Here is a 26752-nt window from a genome sequence, read left to right on the forward strand (position 1 = left end):
TTGGTCAGGTTCTTTGCTGGGGACAAGTCAGTTCGATATCTTACATTTGCAAAAATATTTCATCAAAGCAAAGTTACTCAAATCTAAGATGGAAAACTTACATGGCAAACAGTTTGGACAAAAATGTGCATTAATATTTATCTTTCAATGCATACTGAGATGCATCTTGTGCATACACACAGATATATACACTAAGACACACACAGTGTCACACACACAAGAGGACACAGACACACATATAAACATGCCTAAAGACAAGCATGAAAAAACTCTGCAAAATATCAGCTTGAAAGAGCTTTGTTCATGCAATAGTTAAATTCAAGACAGAAGTAAATTAATTAAATGTTATTTTGCCTCTGAGGTTATTCTGCTCACACAAGCATGATTTATTCCGGAACAGTGGGATTTGGCTGAATTGCCTTTGATTTTAGGCTCTGGGGAGATGCTAATGTTTCCACAACAGTAATCCTACATGAATGATAAAGATGACCGACCGGTTTTCATCTCTCATACATTGCTGCGAGAAGGAACAAAGAAAGTGAGGGAACAATAAGCTGTGGCTTCTCCAGCATGTTGCATTTTCTCCATCTATGAGCAGAAATATACAATAATGTGATCTGAACACTAACCTGGACCACGTGAGACCTCCTTGAATATTCTCGGAACTGAATGACTCCGCCCCTGCTCTCTGTTCCATGTAGGAATTTTAATGAAAATACGTTTGTATGTGTCCTCATAATTTTGTCCAATAAAATCATGTCTTCATAGTATCTGTTTTCATATACTATGAGAAGAGTATATAACATATACATGCTGTTTTCTTCAATTTGAATCCTCAGTTCTAGAATCCCATACCAGAGAAAATGTCCATAGGCTATGCACCAGATACTCTCTCCTCAATATCTTATACTGGTTCAAAACGAACGCCTCTCATTCGCAACCCTGACGTGCTCTCACCTTATAGAGGTTTATAATATCATGAAGAGCAAGGAAATAGTGATGATCCATGAACATTTTCCTAGGTTAGGGCAGCCCAAACCTAGAGCACATACATTGCAGGTGAGAGGAGAAAGATTTAAAGGGGTCAGAAGTGGTAACTTTTCACAGAGTGTATGGACCCACCCTTCCAATTCGTCATCCAACTCTCTTATTAAAAAAATCACAAAGAGCAGAGGTCCTAGAACAGATCACCAAGCTGGTCACCAAGCTCCAGGCTGCATCTGTTCCTTCTACCACCACCTTCTGTCTTCTGTAAGCCAGCCAATTCTGCATTCAGACAGCCAGATCTCCCTTTAAGCCATGCTTCCTTACTTTGTGAATAAGCTTACCGTGAGTAACTTTACCAAACGCTTTGTTAAAATCCATATATACCACATCCACTGATCTAATTCATCAAGGTGTTTTGTCACATCCTTAAGGAATTCTATCAGATCTATGAGGCATGACCTGTTCCTCACAAAGCCATGCTGACTGTCTCTAATCATTTATACTTTTCCAAGTATTCATAAATCCTGTCTCTCAACTCCACTCCAATATTTTTTCCGTCACTGGCGTTAGACTGATTGGCCAATAATTCCCATGATTATCCCCATTCTTTTTGTTGAACCAGGGAATAACTTTTTCCAGCTTCCTGTCATTTGGCACGACTGCAGTGGACAGTGAGCATGCAAAGATCATCGTAAAATGCACAGCAATCTCTTCTCGCATCATATACTATCCTCGGGCATATTCTGTTTAGCCAAGGAAATTTATCCACACGTATGATTTTTTCAGCACATCCTCCTGTTATAGCATCTCCCCCTGTTTCATGCTGTCCCCAGAAACGTCAAGGTCCCTCTCATTCATGAATACTGAAGCAAAATACTCATTAAGAACCTCCCCTACCTCTTCTGACGCCTGCCGCAAGTTCCCTCTCCTATCCCTGATCAGCCCTACCCTCACTCTGGCCACTCCTTTTGTTCCTCACATAAGTATAGAACGTCTTAGGTTTTACCTTAATCCTACCCGCCAAGGCGTTTTCATGCCCACTTTTATCTCTCCTGAGTTCATTCTTCAGTTCCTTCCTGTTTACCTTGCATCCTTCTAGAGCCTTGTCTAACCTTTGCCTCTTCAACCTTAAGTAAGCTTCATCCTTCATCTTGACTCGATGTTCTAAAGCACCTGGCACAATGAAGATCTGGAGCTGTAAATGGACGGGAGTTGCACAAACTGTCAATTCCAGCATGGGCTGCAAGTTTCCCCACATTGGGCAGTGATCAAACACAATGTTACTGAGCAATACACTGGGATGCTGGACACAGCTCTACATAGTGGAAGGGTAACTGCTCCAGATTTACAGAGTTATTCACTGCACAGCTCCCCGTGGACTGATTTGGTCGGCACAGTCTGTACAGATTGCTGAGTTGTATTGAGCAGTACAGCAGCCTCGTCTGCACAGTGCTTCACGCTTAATAGATATCTCATCTGAATTATGATGTCTGATTCTGTGAGGTGGAGTTGGTATCGGGCATAACGGACAATTTGAGCTGATCTGTCAGCATATTTATTTTATGATCTTATTCTTGTTATTGGACCCGCCAGTGTCTGACTCCTCCAGCTAATCCCATTTCTCTGAGAAGTGCCATGTTTATTTAACTTGTTGATCAAGTAATCATCCAAATATAATACGAATATCCGTCTTTCTGAACCTTAACCTGGCCGTTGGTGCTCATATCCTTGCATCCCCGGGGACAAAATTATGAAGCTCAGAAACAATGTGCAAAGTGCATTGGTCATTCTTTTCTATACATCACGGCTGTGGGTCCCATTTAGATCCTTAATGTATCAAGAGCTGGCACTGTGAAGCTCAGAAACAATGAAATGGTGTGTCTCGGGCTGTTCACATCCTGGTGTGTCCCATGTGGTGTTTCATGGACAGTGAGTGTGTGTTGGGCTGTTGCTCACTTCCCGGTGTGTCCCATGTATTGCTCCATTGTGGACAGGGGTTCCCAGCACCTTTGAGACACGACTTTGAAACTTGGTCTGTGCCTGTTCACTAAAAGCAGTGTTTGTCCCTCAGAGCTGATCATGCGGTTAGTTACACGTGGAAGCCCTCGAGTATTATTGTTAAGTACCAAGCATCGAACTTGTAACTGAGGGGCTCCCGACTGACTCCTGTTATTGGAAAGTTACTGGAGGTGCTGGGACTGGTTTTCTGGAGGTTGTGATATGAGCTGCCTCAGACATTCAGTGAGACCTGAAGATTTGGTGACCCAACTCTGGATGGAGCATGGAGACAATAGTAACAGCATCTGGGTATGTAACATGGACACCAAATGGGGCAGAGGCTGCAGAGAGGGGAAGCTCTGAAACCACATAGTCAGTGTGTCTGGGGAAAGGGATCTGCTGGATCCACACCGGGTTTTCCAGGAACAGCATTGCAAGCTCTACTTAACCCAGGAGCAGAGTGTGAAGGGACACTGATTGAACAAGGAGCTGGTCACAGAGCGGTGTCACCTCCTTCAACACGACCCGCAGCTCCACACCAGGAGAGTATGGTGCTGCCAGTGGCTTTTAGGGTCACAGTTTCATTTAGCTTCTATGATCCGGAACTTTCCAGGCAGGAGTGGGTGACAGCTCCATCATCTCTCCGATCTCAACATCAGTGTCATCATTCGGTGACGGAGGATATATATGGTCGATGAGAGCAATAGGCCAGCTGAGAACATCAGGCAGCAGACGATCAGCATGATGGAGCAACACTTGTCATGTCTGAACGGCTCAGAGTAAACCCTCCGGTATCACTGAGTTGTAATCCCTCTGTATTTCAGTAATATACTGCCTGCCGTTCTTCCTGGAAGTAAATGATAGGTTATATATGATGTTAAGTCCCACATAGGTAAAAGCAATGACTGCAGATGCTGGAAACCAGAGTCTAGATTAGCCTGGTACTGGAAAAGCGCAGCAGTTCAGGCAGCATCTGAGGAGCAGTAAACTCGATGTTTCTGGCAAAAAGCCTTCATACGTTAAATGCCACCTGCAAAACATGTATCTATTCATTAATCTGTCAATATCCATTTGCATACTCTACAACTTCCATTGATAATTTAATTTCCTGTTTATCTTAGTTCCATTGGTAAACTTAGTTACAGTACATTTGTTCCACTCCTCTAGATCATTGATACAGATTGTAAATAGCTGAGGAGCCTGCACTGGTCACTGTGTGACCCCACTGGTTACATTCTTTTAAACTGATTAAATCTGATTTATCCGGACTGCCTGCTTTCTGTCCGATAACCAGTCCTCCCCCATTCCTGCGTAACACGTTCGAAGGACTAAAGAAAGACCAGGAACATCAGTCAGCAATCCAGCTCCTCCAGCCTGCTCCACCATTGAATACAATCATAGCTGATGTCAGCCTGATCCAAAATTGAATACAATCATACCCTTGTATACGCTTGAGTTTAAAAGACTGAGAGGGGATCTGATTGAGACATAAAAGACTATTAAAGGATTGCATACTCTGGAGGCAGGAAACATGTTTCCACTGATGGGTGAGTCCCGGACCAGAGGACACAGCTTAAAAATAAGGGGTAGGCCATTTAGGACAGAGATGAGGAGAAACGTCTTCACCCAGTGAGTGGTGGCTGTGTGGAATGCTCTGCCTCAGAAGGCAGTGGAGGCCCAGTCTCTGGATTCGTTGAAGAAAGCGTTGGATAGAGCTCTCAAGGACAGTGGAATCAAGGATTATGGAGCAAAGGCAGGAACAGGATACTGATTGAGGATGATCAGCCATGATCATAACGAATCGCGGTGCAGGCTCTAAGGGCAGAATGGCCTACTCTTGCACCTATTGTCAATTGTCTATTGTCATACCTGATGTCAGCGCTCTCCACAAATGAATACAGTAATCTCTGATGTCAGCCTGCTCCACCATTGAATACAATCATCTCTGATGTCAGCCTGCTCCACCATTGAATACAATCATGGCTGATGTCAGCCTGATCCACCATTGAATACAATCATGGCTGATGTCAGCCTGATCCACCTTTGAATACAATCATCTCTGATGTCAGCCTGCTCCACCATTGAATACAATCATGGCTGATGTCAGCCTGAGCCACCATTAAATCCCAGTTCCATTTTTCGGCTCACTCTCCTCATCCCTTCAGTTACTCAATGTCCCAGCATCAACTGCACTCTGGAACAGTGAATTACACAGGTTCACAATCCTTCGAGAGAAGTTCTCTCATCATTATTTTAATTCTTCTCCACTTGTCCTAAACTATGATCTATTGTTTTAGATTGCTCCACATGAGGAAATACCCAAAGTACATCGACATTATCAATCACATTTAACATTGACCAGACCTCAATGATATTTCCTCCCATTTTTCAAACTTCCAGAGAGTATAGGCCTGAACTGCTCAATCTCTCTTCAGAGGACAAACCACTTATCTCTGGAATCAATCTAGTAAACCTCTTCTGAACTGCCTCCATGGTAATTACATCCCTCCTGGAGTCAGGACACCAAAACTGTACACATTACTCAATTGCGACCTCGCAATTTCCTGGAATTATTGCAGCAACACCTCTCTTGCTTTATAATATATTCTTTCAGAAATAAATGCCAAATTTGCAGTTGCCTTTCTCATTATCTGCTATACCTGCATCTGTGTTTTTTTGCGAAATGAATGAGGATATCAGATCCCTCTGCACCTAAGCAATCTGTAGTTTGCCTCTGTTTGGATAATAAGTTGCCTTTCTGTTACACCGACCAAAACAGCCTCATGCTTTTCATTGTTTCGTTTCATCTGCCAAATATTGGCCCAACCTATCCTTAACCATTCATTACAATTTCTCACCTGAGTCAGTGTCTTCTGAAAAACTTATTATAGCATGTTTATCCCCTCAAATAAGTGATAGTATTGACTGCTAATAGCTGGGACCTTGGGACTGAGCCCTATGGTACTTTTGGAAACAGAAAATGAACCAGGTATTCCATCTCACTGCAATTCTTTGTTTCACCAATCCTATGACCAAACGAATAAATTACTTCTAACCATAAGCGATCTTATTCAGCAGATTAATCTTTTGTGCACACTTTATTCAATGTCTTCTGCAAGTCCAGATTTTACATCTCCTGGATCCCCATTATGCAGCTTGCTTGTCACATTCCTTAAAGACTCAAACAAATAATGAAAATACGATTCACCCTTTGTAAAATTATATTGATACTGATGGATTGTGGCTTGACTCTGTAAATGTCCTTTCATTAATTCCTGAATAATCGATTTTAACAATTTTCTTAAATTCCAGCAGTTATCTCACTACTTTATATTCCATCGTGAAGGTGATAAGCTTGAATTCTCACCTCTATATATTCTCTTCGTTCCCTCCAATCCTGTATAATTGACACGCGGCGTGAAATGACCTATTCTGGTTGCTGTGTAAGAGGCATGAGTGGCTGAATGGACTCATTCTCTTCCCTGTGCACAAAATCAATGGGCTGATGCCAAAACAAAAACAAAACAAAACATAGATTAAACCGAGCTGAACCAAGGCAATTTAAATTAAATTGCATGAAGTCCAAACACCCAGCACAATCCTACCAAAGCTCCCCATCACGGGTAGCATGAGTTGTTATACCCGTATTTGTTCAGATCTCTTCCTCCCAGAGGCTCTGGGCCACCAGACACAGCCCTCACTGTTACTCAAATGCCCTGACCAATATAGCCAATAAAACCATGTCTACATGGTTGAAATAGTGCCGCCACGTCCCTATAACAATGCTCCTTTTTCAGGTGCCCATACTCGTAAGCAAGTCCAGGGGGTGGGCTCCATAACTAATCTACACCACGATGAGAGTCCTGGGAGGTTTCCTGGAAGCCAGTTCATCAGAATGTTCTTCTTCGCACAAAATGAAAGAATACTAAACAATTTCTTCCCATGCAAGTCCAAAGATGGAAGGTTCAGCGAACCCAAGAGGAGGGTCACCAGATCTGCCTTGATCTCGGTTCCCAAGACCCCTTGCTCTAGTGCACCAATACCTATGAAACTTGTGGTAGGATCACAAGCAATAAGTAAGAGTACCAGCATCTATTGTACTTTTGGGGCACATTGGGAATGCTCCTGTCTTAAATGTGACAAGTTGCTCTTTTAAACCTTGTGGAGTTCCTTCAACTGCATAGCCTATGCCCTATTGCAAATTGAAATTACGTTCTCCCAAATATCGTCCCACTCCTCTGGTGAGATCTCCACCCACAAATCCTGAGCCCAGATTCCATACAGCCGCTCTATTTCCTTAGAGACACTACCTCTTAATAAATGATAGAGGGTGCTGACTGAGAGAGCACCTGTGGACTGAAGCACTCTTCTCTCCATTTCGGCCTACAGGGACTAACTATAAATGTAGTCCTTTTTTCCGTATAAAATTCCTCATCTGAAAGTGATGAAAGAGGCCCCTCCAAGATAACTCATATTTCTGGCTCAGCTGCTCGAAAGCCATCATGACGACCACGTCAAATAATTCTCCCAAACAGGAAACTCCTCTGAACTCCCAGAGCCGAAAGCTAGAATCCATCAATCCCAGCTGGAATCCTCCCAATCCTACAATGGGAGTAAAAGGTGTAGTTTTTTTTTGTAAATTCCCTCACTTTGTCGCATCATTTTTCCAGGCTTTAACTATGTTAAGGACAAGTGGATTTCTGCAATGGTCAATAGCAGTCCTCATCTTGGCAATGAACAACAGATTAATGAGGGGACATTTTGCCTGGGTTGCCTCAATGTCCAGCCAAACTGATCACGGGTCTTTGCAAGCCGAATCAGACACATACGGTTGCAGGGAACTTAGTTGGTATTTCTTAAAGTTCAGAAAATTCACACCCTTCATCTCCTGCAGAAGCTGCAATTTGGCGTGCTTCATAAGAGGCCACCTATGGTGCCAGATAAACGAGCTTAACCAACTGTAAAGCCTCCATAACACCGGCGTGGAGAGCATCAAAAGGACCATTCGCATGGGATAGAAGAAACGAGGAAGTACATTCCTTTTAACCGGGGGTATTCTACCCAACCAGAATATTGGAATATCTTCCCAGAGCCGAAGGTCCTGTCTTAGCTTCTGGAGCACTTGCACGAAGTTTGCTTTATATAATTGACAGAAGGCCGGTGTGACAAAAATGCCTAAATAGAGGAAACCTCCTTGTGACCAACTGAAAGAGAATCGGATTGTACCCCCATGATCAGGTACTCGAATAACACCCCAACAGGCATGGCCTCCGATTTCATAAAATTGATGTTATACTCGAGAAAGATCCAAATAAATCAATCACTTCTATTAAACGGGGCAAATATATCATCGGGTTAGTTAGAAAGAGAAGAGCGTCATCTGTGTAAAGCATTATGTTATGCCTTCCTGACCCTATCACCAGGACAGTTATATTGGGACCCCTCTGAGTGGCATCTGTCAATGGCTCAATCACCAATGGAAATAATAACGGTGAAAGGGGCACCCTTGTCAGCTGCCTCTGCCGATGCTAAAATTATAGCATTAGACATTATACCATTAGTGAGAACTGCTGCTGCCGCTTTAGTGACACTATATAATTCTGCCATCCACCAGGCAAAGACACCTCCAAGGCCAAACAGTTCCAAGACATAAAGGTGGTATGGCCACTACACCCAATAAAATGCTTTCTCTGCATCCAGCAAGACTACCAAGCCTGGAATCGACCTTGCTGGCACACCTGAACCATATTTTTCACTCTCCTAATATTAATAGGGGACCTGCGACTCCTAATAAAACCTGTCTGGTCCTCTTTCACAATGAAGGAAAAGATCTTCGGCAGCCTCAACGCTAGTATTTTCGAAAAAATTTTGAAGTCCACATCTTTAATAACAGTATAGGCTTATACGAATACGCAATCCTCAGGGGTTTTCCCTCTCTTGAAAATAAGAGAAGTATTTGCTTCTCTCTGAGAGGATGGGAAGTAGTCCTGTCTACAAAAATAATTGAATATATCCAACATTGGCCCAGCCATCATGGCTATGAACAACTTATAAACCTCACTCCACAGGCCATCTGGGCCGGTCGATTTGTTACTCTGGAGCTGCCTTACCGCATCCTGTATCTCTTGGATTGTCAGAGGGGCATTCAAAAGAGACTCCTGCTCTGAAGTTACACCTGGGAGGTCCAGGGCCTTAGAAAGGACTCAGTCTTCACCAATCTGTCCGACAATCCTCTGACTGGAGCAACCCAGAGTCGAACGTACTGAATGCTGCATTAATCCTTATGGGATCGCAGGTGATCGTACCAGCACCCTCTCTAATGGATGTAATAGATTGGGGGCACTCTTCTTTCTGGCCAAGTGCGCCAACTAACTTCTCAGTTTAGCACCATACTCGAATAACCTCTGTTTCGCAAAGGAAATCTCCCTCTTTGCTGTCTGGGTGAGCATAGTGTTCAGAGCAGCCCGGAGGGCGGTAATCTGCTGCAACTTAGTTACAGACAGTCTGTCAAAGTATACTGTCTCAGCTGCCTTCAGCCAAGCCTTGAGCATACGCTACTGCTTTGCCTTCTGCCCCTTCCGAGTCACCGAGTAAGAAATAATCAAACCCTTTGCATAGGCCTTGGCAGTATTCCAGAACACAGACGGATTACTGGCCTTAGCCAAGTTAAGGTCCCAATAAAAACTTGAATTCCTGCGAAAAGTACTCAATGAATTTGCTATCTTTCAGGAGGCAGGCATCCATGCGCCAGTGCTGCGAGCCTGTCCCATCGCCATCGGCCTTAACATCCACGTACACTGTTGCATGATCAGAATTTTGCAGGGCAGCAACGAATTTAAAAAGGCCAATGGGGCAAAAAAATATGTCAATCCTGGTATAGCACTTATGTGGGTTAGAAAAAAGATGACGTCCCTACCTTCAGGGTAAAGACATCTCAAACGTCCACCTACGCATCTCCCTGTTCAGGTCCACCAGCTGCCTTAATGGCAGGGAAATACCCTTGAGACCCCTTGACATCCTATCCACTTCGGGGTCCATAAGTGGGTTAAAGACTCCCCCTTAATTGTACGATGTTCCCCAAGGGTTATCAACTTGGAGATCACATCCATTAGAAATTTGAGGGTGTGTGCTGTGGGCAATATTATACAATGTCCTATATTCCTCTCCATGTATTAAAGCTTTATGGATCAGAAACCACTCACGTTCGTCCTTAATTTGGTCAAACCACTGAAGTGGAAGGTTTTTATGAATGAGTGAAACTACTCCTCTACTTTTCCAATTAAAGGATGAAATAAACACCGGGCCGAATCTTCCCGCTGTAACTTGAAGTTCTCATAATCCGTTAGATGTGTTTCTTGTAGCAAGGCTACATCGACCCCTTCCTTTTTCTCTTAATCGGTGACTCTCCTTAACGTTCCAGTGTACCATTCAAACGAGCAGTTAGCCATAACCATCCGAAGCAGCCCATGAGCCACTGGGAGAAGAACCCCATTTATAGCGCGCCAAGTGAAAGCAGTAAACAGTTCATACAAACTTGAAAATATAACTACAATAATAACCAAATCAAAACTTCTAACAACTATTTCTACAATGAAGCAACATATAACACAAATAAGTGGAGACTTTCCGCCTTCCTGCAGAGGGTGTTCATATTATCCACTAATCCCCATGGCTCCTCCTAGCTGAATCTGCTCCCCAAACCCCAGGCAAAACGCAGTTTAAAAAAGTTGCACGCGTCTTACAATAAGAAAATTAAAAGTGGGCATTCAATCCGTCCCATCCATACTTTGACCCGAGGCAGTCCTGGTGAAACAAAATGTAACCAACCCCAGCATCCCCAAACCCCCTTTCCCATTCCGAGCTAAATGAGAGAAACGAAAAGCAAATGATAGAAAAAACAAAGGATAATGGGAGTGCAGGAAGAAAGGAAAAGAAAGAGAAAAGGAAAAAACAATGGGGCTTCCATATACTAAAAAGAAAAGCGTGGTAAAACCAGACAAATGCCAGAGAAATCAAATAGAACATAATTGTCCATATTATTTCAACCAGCCAGTCTATTTTAATGTGTGCAGGAAGTCCTTTGAGTTTTTCGGTGAGTCAAACTTAAACACAGACCCTCCATGGCTGAAACATAATATTACCAGATATCCTACCAGAATATTCACATCCCTCAGCCTCCTTTTTACCTTATCAAAGGAATGCCTCTTGCGGATCACAGCCGAAAAAAGGTCTTCCAAAAACATAATTCGTGATCATTTGTAGATCAGAACAGACGGATCCTTCCTCAGAGCTCGAGAAGCTGACAGCACGTTTTTTCTCTATCGTGCTGGAGTTGCACTAGGACCGGGTGGGGGCGCTGGTCTGATCCAGGCTTGCACACTGTGACCCAGTGGGCCCACTCGACCCGCACCCATTCTGGCCTGACTTCCACCTTCAAAAATTGTATGAGCCATTTCTCCAAGAAGCTGAAGAGTTGGCCTTCTTCTCGTTCCGGCAGCCCGACCAGGCTGATGTTCTTCTAACAGCTCCGATTTTCGTGGTCGTCGACTTACTCTACTAAGGCCCTTACCTACCATTCCAGGGCTTGGACACGACCCGCCGAGGATTCTGCCATGGTTTCCGAGGCTGTGGTCCGCTGTTCCACCTCGGTGATGCACGGCCCCTGACGCTGGGTCTCCTGGTCCTGCTTCTGCAGCTTGGTTGAAATCAGTTCCAAACTGGTTCCCCTCTCCTCCATCGCTGAATCAATCTTCTCTTGCAGGGTCTGAACTACGAGACCAGGCTCTACTCCACAGATAAGTCCCCTGGGGCGTTCGCAGAGGCCGACATCACAATCGCGGGCGTATCCATTGCTGTAGTACCCTGCTGGTTGTGATCATCATGGTCCTTTTCCCTTAGTCATTTTCCTTTACTCATTTAAAATGTCATAGAACAATACTGGGGATCAAAAACGATCGAATTTACCACAATAGGGAAGAAAGAGCGGGTGAATGAATCACTTTGTCTGGGTTCTAGTGCAGAGCTCAGCAGGGCAGGCCTACTGGATCGCCGCCATCTTGGATCTCACGTGAATAATCACCGTTTTAAAACTTCTTTTTAAATGGTTTGAAGATGTTGCTTGTAGCGGAAGACAATGGAGAACTACTGGATGTGATATAGTTAGATATTCAGGTGGATGTTTCAGAGTTCAGAAAGTGAATAGTAAATAAAATTGAACTTACGTGGTTCAGGGACGACTTTTGGAAATGGAAAGGTAAAAGTGATGTTGGCCTTCAGTAAACGGAAATTGCAATATCGAAGTAAAGACGTTCTGCACAGACTGCATTCAGTGTGGATGAGATTATATCTGTGTTCTGTACTGTTTCAAAGAAGGAGAGGTGATCTCAGGGAAACTCAGAAAATTCACCCACAGCAGACTGACTAATACAGGGGCATGGAGAAGTGCAGCAGGCAAAGTTAGGGGGAACCCAAGATGTTCTACAAAAACATCAGGCTGAACAGAATAACCAGGGAAATGTTAGGACCTATTTCGAAACCAAGAGGGTAATCAGTATGTGAAACTGGGGAACATTGATAAACTGTGACACGAGAGCTTCACATCTGTTTTAGTTGGGATAAGAAAGATGCAGGTACAGAATACAGGGAAGCTCTCGAACAGATTGATATAAGATGCAAGTTGGGATTAATGGTTTTGAATTACGTAAAGTCCAGATGAGTTGTATCGCAGGATGCTGTTGGGGACGAGATAGGAAATGTCCTGACCTAAATGTTTTAGTCGAATCTGACCACACAAGGGAGGTGCTAGAGGACTAGAAAACAGCTATGTGGTTCCACATGACTGGAACGGTGGTAGAGATAGACCAGTGACTGGTGGTGTACCACAGCGAGCAGTGCAGTGTATTTAATTATTTGTGGTATTCATAAATGATGTAAATGTGAATGTGGAGGGGGTGGTGGGGGGTGGGGGCTGAGCGTAAAAAGTAATTTTGTGTTTGACACAAAGATTGGCCATGTGGTTGGCAGTGAGGGGGACGGCCTTATGTTACAGGAAGATATTGGTGGAATGGTCAGATGGTCATATCAATGGCAGATGGAATGGAACCCTGAAAAATATGAGGTGATGCACTTTGGAAGAAGGAACCAGACAGGGAGAATTCAATGAATAGCGGAACACTAGGGAGGGCAGAGCATGTTTCTCCACACATCACTGAATGTGACTGGATAGTGTAAGCCAGTTAAGATATCACACGGGACTGTAGGCATAGGGTTTATTCATCGAAACGACATAATATGAGTTAACCATGCCATTGGTTAGGCCACATATAGAATATAGTGTGCAGTCTGGCAACCACATTACAGGAAGTGTTTTGGCTTCTCAGTAATATCACTCTTCCCTGACCCCTTGTGTTCACGTCTTTTGCTCATATCAATAGGTCACAGTGTGGAGGCAGGCAATGCTTTTTGACCAGTCAGAGTTGAGGGCTGTGAAGAATTGGACATGAAAGAGGATATTAGACCTTATGATCTTATTGTGGGTGAAGATCTGCTTGCGGGGGGAAGGGGGTGGTTGACGTGTGGATGAATGAAATATCCCTGTTTGTGGGGTTCTCACATTCTCTTATTGGAAAGTAGAGGCTGTTACTTTCCTGGAAGCTCTGTTATTGAATATTACCAGATTGTCTGGACCATCTCTGGGTGAGGAAGGGGGACTGTATTCACAGTGAAACTGGGTCTACAACTTGACCAATAAACGAAGCACAAGTTGCAGAAAAGGGAAGCTCAGTTGGGAGTAATGAAGAGCCTCTTCCTTACCCCAGCTTGGGTTTTCCAATTGCAGGTTCCAAATCATCTCAAACTGTGTTTGACAGTTTTGAGGCCCTAAATGGTCTCCTCTGTTTCTGTGCACGAAGTGATTGCAGTAAGTAGTCTCTAACTGCTCCTGTCCAGCAGGTTTGATGGGCTGAATGGAACACAGACATATGAGACTGAGGAGTAGAAGTGGGTCATTAAACACTTTGAGCCTTCTCCACCAGGCATTAAGATTGGGGCTGATCAGGTTGTGGTCACAGCTCCACTTTCCTGTCTGTGTGCCATTATCCAAGAATCACTTCTCTGTCCAATATTTAACTAACTCAGCGTTGAATAAATGTAAACAAAGAGGCATCTCAAACTTGCGGGGAAGTGAATTCCCACTTGAAATGTCTGTTTAGATTTATGCTTATCCCTCTTATAGAGTCATATAGCATGCAAATGTATAAGTGCTGACCAGACATCCCATTATGATCGAGTCTGAGTTGACAACATTTAGCTCATATTCCTCTAAAGCTCCTTATTCGGATACCCGTAAAGATGTCCATCCCCACCACTTCCTTTGTCAGATAATTCCATATGGACACCTCACTCTAAAGATTTTCCCCTCATACCTGAAAACAGGTCTCCATTCTGAAAAGCAATCTTCTACCAAGCTCTGTCTCCTCCCTTCAATCTAATTTTGTATTCAATTGGCTTGGGTGCGCTGGTTCCCACGTGACCTAACCTTACTAACTTGGCTAATATGCCGAATATTGTCAAACAACTTGTTCCAGTCTAAATGGAAAACATCTACAACACTGCCTTCATTAATCTGCTTTGTCATCTCTTTAACAAACTCAGTCAAATTAGTGTGACAGGATTTCTCATGCAAAAAGACATGGTGACTATCCCCAATCAACCCTTGCCTTTGAAAATTCATGCAATTTGCTATCCCTCAGAATCCCCTCAAACAACTCACCCACCATTGATGTCAGGCTCACTGGTTCAGAGTTCCTTGGGTTGTTCGGTAAATTTGTCTTTTCTACTGCCATTCCTCCATTGGTCACAATAAATTATCGGTGTAACCAGGTTGATGATATGGCCAATGATATCGGCCTCACATTGGGTCAGGATCATCCTCGGAAGAGGTCAGGTTGATTTCCTTCATTTGTTAAAATAACAAATTCATGACGAAAACAAAGTTCCTCAAATTATGATGGAAATGTGAATGTCAAACAGAATAGAAATTACAAAAATGTACATTGATATTTCCATTTCTAAAAATACTGAGAAGCACAAACATACACAGACACGTACAGATACATACACAGACAAGCACAGTTATACACACCCAAACATACACACAGACATGCATACACACACTCAAACACACAAAAACACAGACACAAAAACACGGACACACACACACAGATGCATGCACATACAAGTATACACACAAACACAGACAAATGCATGTACTGTAGACCATAAAACATTAGAGCAGAATAAAAGGCCATTTGGCCCATCCAGTCTACTGAGCTATTGATCATGGCTGACATGCTTTTCAAGCCAATTCTCCTGCCTTCTCACAACACGCCTTGATCCCATCTTTAAGCATAACTTATCTAGTTATATCCTTAGGACGCTAATATGTCTGTTTGCATGTGTTGTCTCTGTGTGTGTCCCAGTGTCCTGCCCTGTGCTCCATGTTGGAGAGTGGGGTTTTAGCAGTTTTTAGGCACATCTTTGTAACTTGCTCTGTGCCTATCCATTGAACGCCTGTGTTAATCACTCTCTGTTGCTCCTGTGCTCAGTAACATGAGGAATCCCCACAACTGTTAGTGATTCAGACCAGGCTTCTCACTTGCATTTGACTGACATTTGACTTAACTCTAGTTTTTGTACATTCGTGGAAATGCTGGGGATGGTTTCCTGGAGGCTGTGTTTTAGGCTGCTGTGGGAATTCAGGAAGACCAGAGAATCTGGTGACCCAACGCTGGATGAAACATGGTGACTGTAGTTATAGTATCTGGATCTGCAACATTACCAACAAATGGAGCAGAGGCTGCAGAGAGGGGAATCTCTGTAAAATGGAATGAGGGAATTGCAATCAGATCAGCCATGGTTTTAAAGAATGTTGGAGCAGGATTGAATGGCTCGCTCATGCAACTTATTCCGATATTTCTATTAGTAACAAGCCAATTTCACTTTTCTCCCAGTGTCCCAGACTGGTGGGTAGTGAGTCACCTCCTCCTGTTCCTGGGGAACAGAAATCTAAGGCCTCACTAGCCTCCAGATTTCCCAGTATCCCAGTCTCGAGCAATTGAATGACTGCCTCCTGTTCCTGTGTCCCAGCATCGAGCAGTTGAGTGACTCCCTCCTGTTCCTGTGTCCCAGTCTCGAGCAGTTGAGTGACTACCTCCTGTCCCTGTGTCCCAATCTCGAACAGTTGAAATACTGTCTCCTGTCCCTGTGTCCCAGTGTCGAGCAGTTGACTGACTGCCTCCTGTTTCTCCCTGTTCCTGAACAGCAGTTTCAATGCTCTGAATGATGTCACTAGGTTAAGAAAGGACTAGATAACAGTGAATTTCAAACTTGGACCAGCATTACACAAAGGGATCTAGAAACGTCTCCATCAAACATTTTATGCAGCTTGTCTGTTACTTTATTACTGTCTCCTTTCATAAACAGGGTGAAACATATACAACAGTGCAGTGTTCCGACAATACTCCCACATACAGGGAAGACAGATTAAAAAGACTGAAAGGTTTATGGTCTATCCCTCAGCAACCCTCATCCATTCCATCCAACCCGAGTAAATGTTCCCGTTCATTGTGTTATATAAAATGATGTAAGGAACTGGTTAACTGAACCTGTTTGTTTGGTGACTGTGACAAATGTCAGTCTCCATGGATTCTAATTATCCCAGTAGACGGTTTCCATCTTTTAATGATAAAAGGGCTCCATTCAATATGTTATCCCATAGTATGGGCGGGAGAATTACCGATAGCACTAACAGGGATCGGCTGCTCCAGAGAGAGGGAGAGATCAGAAACTGAGAACATTAGACTGGAAAGTTCCAACAGTTGATCAGAATCTAAGAATGTTATACTGGAATGTTCCAACAATGAACAGGAGGCTATCCTATTATGTTTGGGTTATTTCTACATATTCTTGGTGGCCGTTATCATCGCAGATCAAATATGCACTTCACATTATTCAATGTTTTTATTACCCTATCCTGGCTACTGTTGGTGTCCCTGGTAAGTTTCACTGTCGATTTATTATTTGAATTAACCATGTGCGACTGTATTACTGTTATTTTCATTTACTCTACTCTGTAAGTATTCACGCTCCAAACCACAACAAACAACAGTGAACCTATTCATTCTTTCTCTCCTTCTTTAGTTCTGGCACTGGGCCTTGTTGGTTGATCTACTCACTTTTAGGTATGAACCAGGATGCATTGCATCACTGTCCTTGCTATTTAAATATTGAAAGCTTGGCGGTCACTGTCTTCTGTTCTGGATGCAAACTCCATTTCCTTCCTCTGACTCCATCTCATCCCTGACCAATAACTGAGGCTGAAACAGACGAGTCACAACTCCGGTGATCCATTTGGCCACAAGCTGATTACTGACACCATATCCTGGCCATTTCTAATTTTAACTATTGACAACTGCAGAATATACTTCACTGGTTCATCCCATCTGCTGTTTGAACCTTCAGCTATGAAACACAGTCTTAATAAAACCAATAATCTGCTGCTGCTTAACCAAATCTGAGTCGGTATCCCATGGCTTGTATCTAAAGGCAAACCAAAATCCCATCAATCCTGTACGGATTGCTTTATATTGTTGTTGGGTCAGACAATGCCTTTACTTTAATATTCACAAGCACATCGTCACGTCTGTCTATGGCACGGTCCTCAGTCTCCCTCGGTTAATGACACAAAGCCCTGTCAGTTGTTCACATTTAAACAGATTTCCTCCATGTCTATTCTCTCTCAAGTAATAATTTTCATATCTACTGCAACCAACACACACGCGCGCACTCTCTCTCTCTCTCTCTCTCTCTCTCTCTCTCTCTCTCTCTTACCTTATATTTCGGCAGTGGAGATACAGAGCCATACATTTGTGGGAGCCCATTTACTGTCACTCACTGCATGGGTTACAAATCTTCCCGTGCAAGACATTTCTGTAGTGCAAGTATATTAGCAATATACTGGAAAAGGTTTGAAATGGTCCCCATGCTGGGCAGGTAGTTCCGTTTATAGAGTAGTCCACTAGTATGGTGTGCATAGCTCTCCATTCTGGCTGGTCCCTTGTCACAGTTTATGGTGTCTGGGATGATTCTGTGAGGCAGATTAAAATTTGATGTAACTAACCATTTCAACTGATCTGCAATAATTTTATTGAATGCTCTCATTTATGTGATTGGACGCACCATTGTCTCACTTCTCCAGTTACTCCCACTCCACTGTCTCCTTATACATATTTTCACAACATGTTATCAGTTAATTAATTATTTGCTTTTCTGTACCTTTCCCTGGTGTTGTGTTTTGTCTCCCGAGTGTATCGAGTGCTGGCATTGTGAAGCTCAGAAACAATGCAATGGTATGTGGCAGGCTGTTCCTCCAAGTTGGAAAGGGGGTCCCAGCAGCTTTGAGACACGTCTTTGAAACTTGGTCTGTGCATGACCACTGAAAGCCCGTATTTGTTCCTCTCAGATGATTGTGCGGTCCATACCATGAGGAAACCCGTCGAGAATTATTGTCAAGGCACAGGTCTCTAACTTGTACCTGAGGGGCTTCTGACTGACTCCTATTATGGAAAGCTTAGTGGAGGTGATGGGGATGGTTTGCTGGAGGTTGTGCTATGAGCTGCCTCAGACATTCAGGGAGACCTGAGGATTTGGTGAACCACCTCTGTTTGGAGAGTGGGGACTGTAGTTACAGCATCTGAGTCTGCAACATGAACAACAAATGGAGCAGAGGCTGCAGAGACAGGAAGCTCTGAAGCCACAGAGTGTGTGCGAGGAAAGGGATCTGCCAAATCTGCCTATGTTTTAACGAGGAGACGCACATCCTTTCCCTCTCTCCTTTAAGTAGACCCATACAAATTCATCCTCTCCTCCCCGCACACAAACACACTCCCCCTCTCTCACATGCACACACACACTCTCTCCTCTCTCACACGCACGCATACCCTCTCTCTCCCTCCCAAAGACACACATACTTCCCCTCACTCTCTCACAAACACACACTCTCTCTCTCCCTCCCACAGACACTCCACCTTGTTTTCAAACGCACGCGCACGTGCGCGCAAGCACACAGACACATCTAATTCATCTAATCTGTAAGATGAATTTTCATTTGCCGGTTTGTATTTCCAGATGCATTATATTTTCTCAAAAATATTTACAATTTGTATACAGTCAGTCAATGTGATATTTTATGAACTCCTACTTTGGAAATAAACCCAAACTAATTCCAGGTGAAGACACATACAGACTCCAAACAAGAACGCATGCCTAAAATACGTTGTCTGACAGGAGGGGTCACCTCCTTTACATCGATAATACCTGAAGGTATCTCCAGGCAGGACTTGAAGGGAACTCGTGGATTTGTATATTCATCAATCAATACCTGCATCTCCATTCTAACCGATTAAAGATTTAGCAGCCATCTTAGATGTGTTCAATACATGTGCATGCGTTGTACAACCCTTTCATCTTTTCCTTATAAATCGTGTGCCTAAGGTCTTCTCTCTCTAACACCTGACGATGGAGCAGGACAATGAAAGCTTGTGTTTTCAAATAAACCCGTCAGACTATAATCTGGTGCCATGCGATTATTACCTTACTCAACCCTGTCCAAAGCTAGCACCTCCATATCGTGGTTTTTATTGGTTAGCCAATTTTCTCTCCAAGCAAATAAATTGTCCTAACCCCGTGTGCTCTTGTCTTGCATATTAATCTTTTGTCACGCATATTATGCATTGCCTTCTTGAAGTCCAGATATAATAGATCTTTCAGATCCCCGTTATTAAACTTGTTTGTCACACTTTTTTAAAAAAATAGGAAAATCATTCAAACATGATTTATCCTTAATAAAATCATGTCGACTTTGATGCATTGTGGTTTGACTTTCAAAGTCTCCTGTTGTTAATTCCTTAATAACCGATTCGAACAGTTTGTCTTCAGTCCCAATCGTTTGCTCATACCTTTTCATTCCCGAGTTAAGTTGGTTATTCTAACTTCTTCCTTTTCCATAACCTCGACAGTCCGTTTCAATTCCTGTGAAATAGGCACGAGGCTGTAAAAGATCAGCTCCAATTGCTGTGTAAGGGGCATGGGTGGCTGATTGGACTCATTCTGTTCCTGCTTTACACACACGATGGGCTGAATGTCCTCCTGGTGTTCCTACACTATAGTTCCGATGGCTTGCATGTCCTGCGCCTGTTCCTGACCAAGCCGCTCAAGATCTCCATGTCCTCCTCCTGTTGCTCAGTGATAAGTTTGGGGATTTATTGAATCTCTCTGCTGTTTTGCCACATTTAGAGTGTTGAATTGTGCAGGCAAGTTGCGTTGCCCACAGTGGGTAGCTCAGTGGTTAGTACTGCTGCCTCCCAGGACCAGAGATGTGGGTTCAATTTCAGTCGCGGGTCACTGTGTGGAGTTTGCATATTCTCCCTGTGCCTGCAAACAATAGCATAGGCTACATAAATCTTTCGACCGTATATTGTAATGAATTAGTGCAGTGAATGTCACACTTTAACACTACAGTCACTGACGACAGCACTGTACCTTTCACCAAGATCTTCACCACAAAGCGCGCGAGCTTACTGACCACATGATGCCGATGCAGAATTCCAGTTCTCTCCAAGATATTCCCCTGCCGGTTTGAAATTAATTTCCTTCTAAATGTAGACTACAAATCCCACATTCAGGCTCAGTTTCAAGGCTTGCAGAGCGGATTACATTCCTGCTTTATCTGAACACACTGAGGGTGCATTTGGCAGACAGAGAGGTCCTGAGGTTGGGATTTGCTTTTCAGCTGGTGCCAGAGACGGACTCCCATAACAGTGAACGGGAGCTCACTTTATAAAGAAAGGGGCACAATTCACTAATAGTGTTGCAGCGAAATTGCGTTTAATAAACACACCTTATTGGATAACTTCCTGTATATTGAATGGAGGATCAAAATTGATGGACCAAAGCAAATACAGTAGTTCCTATGTTATGTGTTCCGATGTTAAACATACTAAAGGATATGAACACTGTGTGGGAAAAACTGAATTGAGGAGATTTTCACCATGAACTAGAATGGAGGATGCTCAGTGTGTTGAATGACCTACTCCTTTCCCGATGTTTCTGTGCAGTCTGTGAGAAAGCTCTGTAAATGCTGCCACCAGCTTTCAGATGTTAGGAAGGAGGTCTCTGCAGGGTCAATACGGTAGTATTTCCCGTTCCAATACTGAGGCTGATGACGGGTGATCTGTACGGTTTTATCCTTCAAGACCCCGGAACAGTTTGATGCAATAGAGTGTCTTGCTTGGCCGTGTCCGAGACCATTGTAGAGTTTTTCACATGTCTGCGTGTCTGGAGTCACGTTTAGGCCAGACCAGGAAAGCACAGGAGATTCACTTCCTGAAAGTACATTGAGGAAGGAAATTGGTGTTTACAATCGACATTGGCGTCAAGGTCACTGTTAATGACTCCAGGTTTTACATTAGTAATCCAGTGACTTTTCCACATCAGCACCATTTCCACATGGGGACCTATCTGAAACCACACTGAACTGTTTATTTCTGTGCTGCTTGACAGCTCTGTCAAAAAGAACTCCCACCAATGTGACTATCGAGACGTGACTCAGGGCGTGGTAAATGGTCAGACTGTAGTTATTCCCTTATTATGGAATTGGACATAGCTGAGTAAATTTCTACATTGCCAGGGAGATGTCAAAGTTGGAGCTGGAATGAAACCGTTTCCCCAGGGACACGGCTTGTGCAGCACAAGTCTTCAGTCCGATTGCAGGAATGGTGTCAGAGCCCATTGCCTTTGCCGTATCTACTGTGTTCAGCTGTTTCTTCACGTCACATACAGCAAATCAGATCGACTAAAGACTGTCATCTGTGATTCTGCGGGCAGCATGGCGAGGGTGAGATGAATCATCAACTCAACACTTCTGGTTGAGGACGGTGCAGATAACGCAACCATGTTTTTTACACTGATATACAGGGCTGTCCCGTGATTTAGGATGGCGATATATATGGAGTCCTCTCCTCCAGTGAGTTGTTTAATAGTCCATCGACATTTATTCTGGATGTGTCAGCACTGTAGAACTTCGATCTGATCTGTTAGTCTTGGGATCATTTCGCCCTTTGTATCAGATGTTAGTCCTGCTGTTTCGAATATAACCAGTCAAGTGTGGTAGCTTTAATGGATTGTCATCAGGTTTAGTTACACATGGTGGAGAAAGTGAGGTCTGCAGATGCTGGAGATCAAAGTTGAAACTTTATTGCTGGAACAGCACAGCAGGTCAGGCAGCATCCAGGGAACAGGAGATTCGACGTTTCGGGCACAGGCCCTTCTTCAGGAAGAAGGGCCTGTGCCCGAAACGTCGAATCTCCTGTTCCCTGGATGCTGCCTGACCTGCTGTGCTGTTCCAGCAATAAAGTTTCAACTTAGGTACACATGGTTCCGACCTTATCATGTTCACCCACACTCGTCGCTGAATCATAGATCAGCTTGATGGTAATGATAGGCTGAGGGATTATCCTGGGGAAAATGTTACAGATTGTAGTTGAATACCATTCTGCTGCTGCTATGATTCTACCGCACCACATGAATGCCCACTTTGAGCTCCAATATGTTCAATTCAATTCTATTGACTGTGCCCCAGTTCACACCAAGACCCATTCATCCATCAGCCATATACTCAGTGTCTTAAACTGGTTTCTGATATGGTAACACTTCCATTTTCCTATTCTCATTCTGCTCCCCCTGGTGTCACGCCTCCAATTTGTTACTTTACTCAGACGTCTTCACATACGCATCTGAATCTTTTCCATTCCCCCAATGCAATCTTCTATGTTTGATGTGAATGTGTTCCCCTCTGTTTCTCTCCCTGACCATGATTAAGAGCTCCGCAGTGTCAGAGATGTCAGCCTTATGCAGTTTCAGATCAAGGAATTTGTGCTCCTTGCATTATCGGTCACTTCCCAGTGCACGGCGTTCCGTGTCAGACAGGGCGTTTGAGCAGCTTTAACACACGTCTATGGAACTTCTTCGAAAACAGAAATTGCTGACGAAACTCGGCAGGTCTGGCAGCATCTCGTGCAGTGAAATATTAACTCTGCTTTCAGAGAAAATTGGCCAGTGAACCTTCTACAAAGCTCCCATTTTCTCCAGCAATTTTTGCATGTTCATTTCCAGGATCCATAGTTATTTGTTTAATTGAAAATTTATTCTGAGCTTATTCATTTCTAGAGAAATTCATCAGGTCTGGTATCATCTGCAGAGACAGAGAAACAGAGTTAGCGTTTCAAGTCCAGTATGACACTTCTTCAGAACTGAAAAGGATTAGAAAACTAGCTTTATAATCCCTTGACAGATGTGGGGAGTGGGTTGACGGGTAAAAGAGGGTGTGGCAAAAGATAAGCATGCTTTTAGTAGTGAAGAACGAGAAGATCATGTGAAGTAGCCTAACATTTAAAATGTGAATGGGGAAAAGGGGTTCTCTCTATTGAGTGAATGATAAAGAAGATACAACCACACAAGGTCATAGGGAGGCCAGGAGGGAGAATGTACAGAAACTGCAGAACAGTTATAATGGGGTCAGACTATGAAGTTGTGAAATTGTACATTAACTCCTAAAGGCTATAACGTACGAAAGTGTAAAGTGAGTTGTTACACGAGCTTGAGTTGTGCTTCCTTGGAACATTGCAGCAGCCTAGGACCGAAATGTTAGCATGAGAGCAAGGTAGATTATTGAAATGGGAAGCAATGCGAAGGTCAAGGTTATTTCCACAGATAGAGTGGGCGTGTTCCTCAAAGCAATCTGTGTTTAGTCTCGCCTATATAGAGAGACTGCATTGTGAGCAGCAATGATAGGAGACCAGATTGAAAGTTTACAAGTGAAATGCTGCTTCACCTGGAAGGTATGTTTGGTTCCTTGGACAGTGAGGAGGGAAGAGGTGCATGAGCAAGTGTTGCAGCTTCTGCAATTGCATGGGAAGGTGTCATGGGGGAGTGGAGAAGTGTTCTGGGTGATGGAGGGGACAGAGAGGGAACTTTTCCTGCGAAATACTGATAGTAGGTGGGACGGGAAGATGTGTTTGATGGTGCTTTCCTGTTGGAGATGGTGGAAATGGTGTAAGATGATTATGTGAATGTGGATTCTAGTGCAGGAAGAAGTGTGGACAAGGAGGAATCTATCATTGTTCTGGGATAGAGGGGACGGATTGAGGGTAACACCGTGGGAGATGGGACAGTGGCAGCTGAAGGCCCTGTCCACCAGAGTTTGGGGATTTCTTGTTTGAAGGAAAATGAAGTCACGTTAGACGCAGCTCACAGGAATGTGGCATCATCAAACAGAAATAACAGGGATGGAGAAACTTGGAGAATGGAGTCAGCCTTCGCTGATCATGTGCTCAGCCACATGCAGAAGTGCCTCCTGAATGATTGAAAAGAATCAGGCATCTAAATTGAGGATTTTTGCCTCACATCTGGTCTGAAGCGGAATGTGAAAATAGACCCAGAGGAAGGTCAGTGAGTATACGTGAGCAGACATTCAAACAGATATCCCAAACCGCTCAGTAATTATTGTTTCTGTTCAAAAGAAGAACTCGATAAGCAGGTGAACCACCCATGGTTGACAAAAGCGCTCAAGGATACGATTGATGAGCATTAGTGGAGGGCCAGATTTATAATGTTTATTTCAGGGACCATAAGCTGATGTTAGGCATGAATTTCAGCTGTGGTCCCTGACTTACCCCACACAAAACACTGCCATTGCTGCTCCATCCTCTTCCCTGCTCCTCTCCCCCTCCTGATTCCAGGTTCTTCCTCTCAAACTGCAGAGTACATTCTCTCACATTATGGTCCCTACCCACTTCAAGTGAAACTCTTTTATCAAGTCTACCTACTCTGCTGCGTTTTGTGCTGTCACTTTTCCTCTGGCCTCAGTGTGGCTCGGCCTCTCCATTCACGCTGTTTTACAACTTCCACTCACATCTCATTCTGGAAAGTTTCCTTCTTGGAGTAAACCTTATTGAAAACACCTCTCCCCCTTTGCACTGAATTCACACTGTGATCCAAATTTCAAAAAGCATACTCAGCCTTCTCTCTCTGCTGAAGGTAGACGCTGACCGTGTGGTACAAGAATTCCCCTTCATCTATTGTTCAAGCCAGAGATGCGCTTTCACTGCAGAGATCATCACACGATTTGGACAAAGCAATTCCGGTGTTTGACCTCTTATTGGTACTCGTAAGAGTTTGCTGCTGCCTTAGTATTGTCACCTGGAGAAAAACAAATCACACTATGAAGCTTTGGCTGAGTGTTATTTACCTGTCATTTGAATACAGTTTCAAATTTGCAGTGCTTATCTTTAAATGCTTGTTCGTGAAGTTAGTGTCTGATAGCGTGTAGGAGGTTGAGGGATGACATTGTCGACGTTTATAAAATCATGAGAGGTAGGAATAGAATGACTAGCCAAGGCCTTTTCCACGGGATGGGGGAGTTCAACCATAGAAGGCACAGGTTTAAGGTGAAAGAGGGACGTTTTGAAAAGGACGAAGGGTCAATGTTTTCACACAGAGGGGGATGTGTGAATATGGAATGAGCTGTTAGAGGAAGAGTGGGAAATGCAAGTATAACCATAACATTTAAAACTCATTAGGACAAACATATGAATGGGAAAAGTTGAGAGGCATTTGGACAAAATGCAATCAGATGGGACGAGTTTAGTTTGGTAAACCTGGTCAGCATGGACAAGTTGGACCAAAGGGTCTGTTTGTGCGCTGCATGATTGCATGAATCTAGAAAGCGAGGAAAAGGTGAAAAGACATGATGTGGTAAATTGGCAAGAAATACAAAAACAAGCAGAGAGCAGCGGGAGCTGGATGGGACTGAAGTCGCAGCGCAGAGCTGGTTGGGAAGGTAAATGATTGTTATTTGAATGGGTGTGTTCTAGACCCCAGGTCCTACAAAGCCCACAGACTTGCCCCAGTTTAAATTTTTCTTTTCCCAGTCTGTGTTTTTGTTTCAACTAGGAGCGGGAACCCGGAAGTCGTCAACAGAGGCTTCTGGGAAGGTAAGAAGTTTGAGTGGAGAAGGATCCCGAGACACTACCCGTACAGTGTCTCCCACCCTCCCTCCTCCTCTAACCTAAAAAAAGACTCAGTCGGCTTAACAGGTAAGCTACTTAGTGTTCTTGTTTTGGAGACTAAGTGCAGGGTTATGGCAGCGCAGGCAGTGGAATGTTCCTCCTGCAGGATATTTGAGATAGGGGTGACCACCGATGCTCCTGCCGATTTCCTCTGCAGGAAGTGCAGCCAGCTCCAGCTCCTCACAGACTGCGTTAGGGAACTGAAGCTGGAATTGGATGAACTGAGGATTGTTCGAGAGTCAGCGAGGGTGATAGATAGAATCTACAGTGACCTAGTTATACCAGAGAACATAGGTAGCTGGGTAACAGTTTGGGGTGGGAAGAGGAGGAAGCAGGCAGTACAGGTATCGCCTGTGGTCGTTCCCCTCAACAATAATTGGGGGAGATGGCCGAGCAGGGTTATGCTGCAGTGACCGGGTCTCTGGCACGAGGTCCGAGTCTGAGGCTTAGAGGGGAAAGGGGGAGAGGAGGAGAGCGCTAGTTATAGGAGACTCTATAGTGAGAGGGATAGACAGGCGGTCCTGAAGACATGGGTGAGACTCTCGGATGGTTTGTTGCCTCCCGGGTGCCAAGGTCCGAAATGT

Source organism: Chiloscyllium plagiosum, chromosome 8, assembly GCF_004010195.1.
Source record: "Chiloscyllium plagiosum isolate BGI_BamShark_2017 chromosome 8, ASM401019v2, whole genome shotgun sequence".
Taxonomy (NCBI): Eukaryota; Metazoa; Chordata; class Chondrichthyes; order Orectolobiformes; family Hemiscylliidae; genus Chiloscyllium; species Chiloscyllium plagiosum.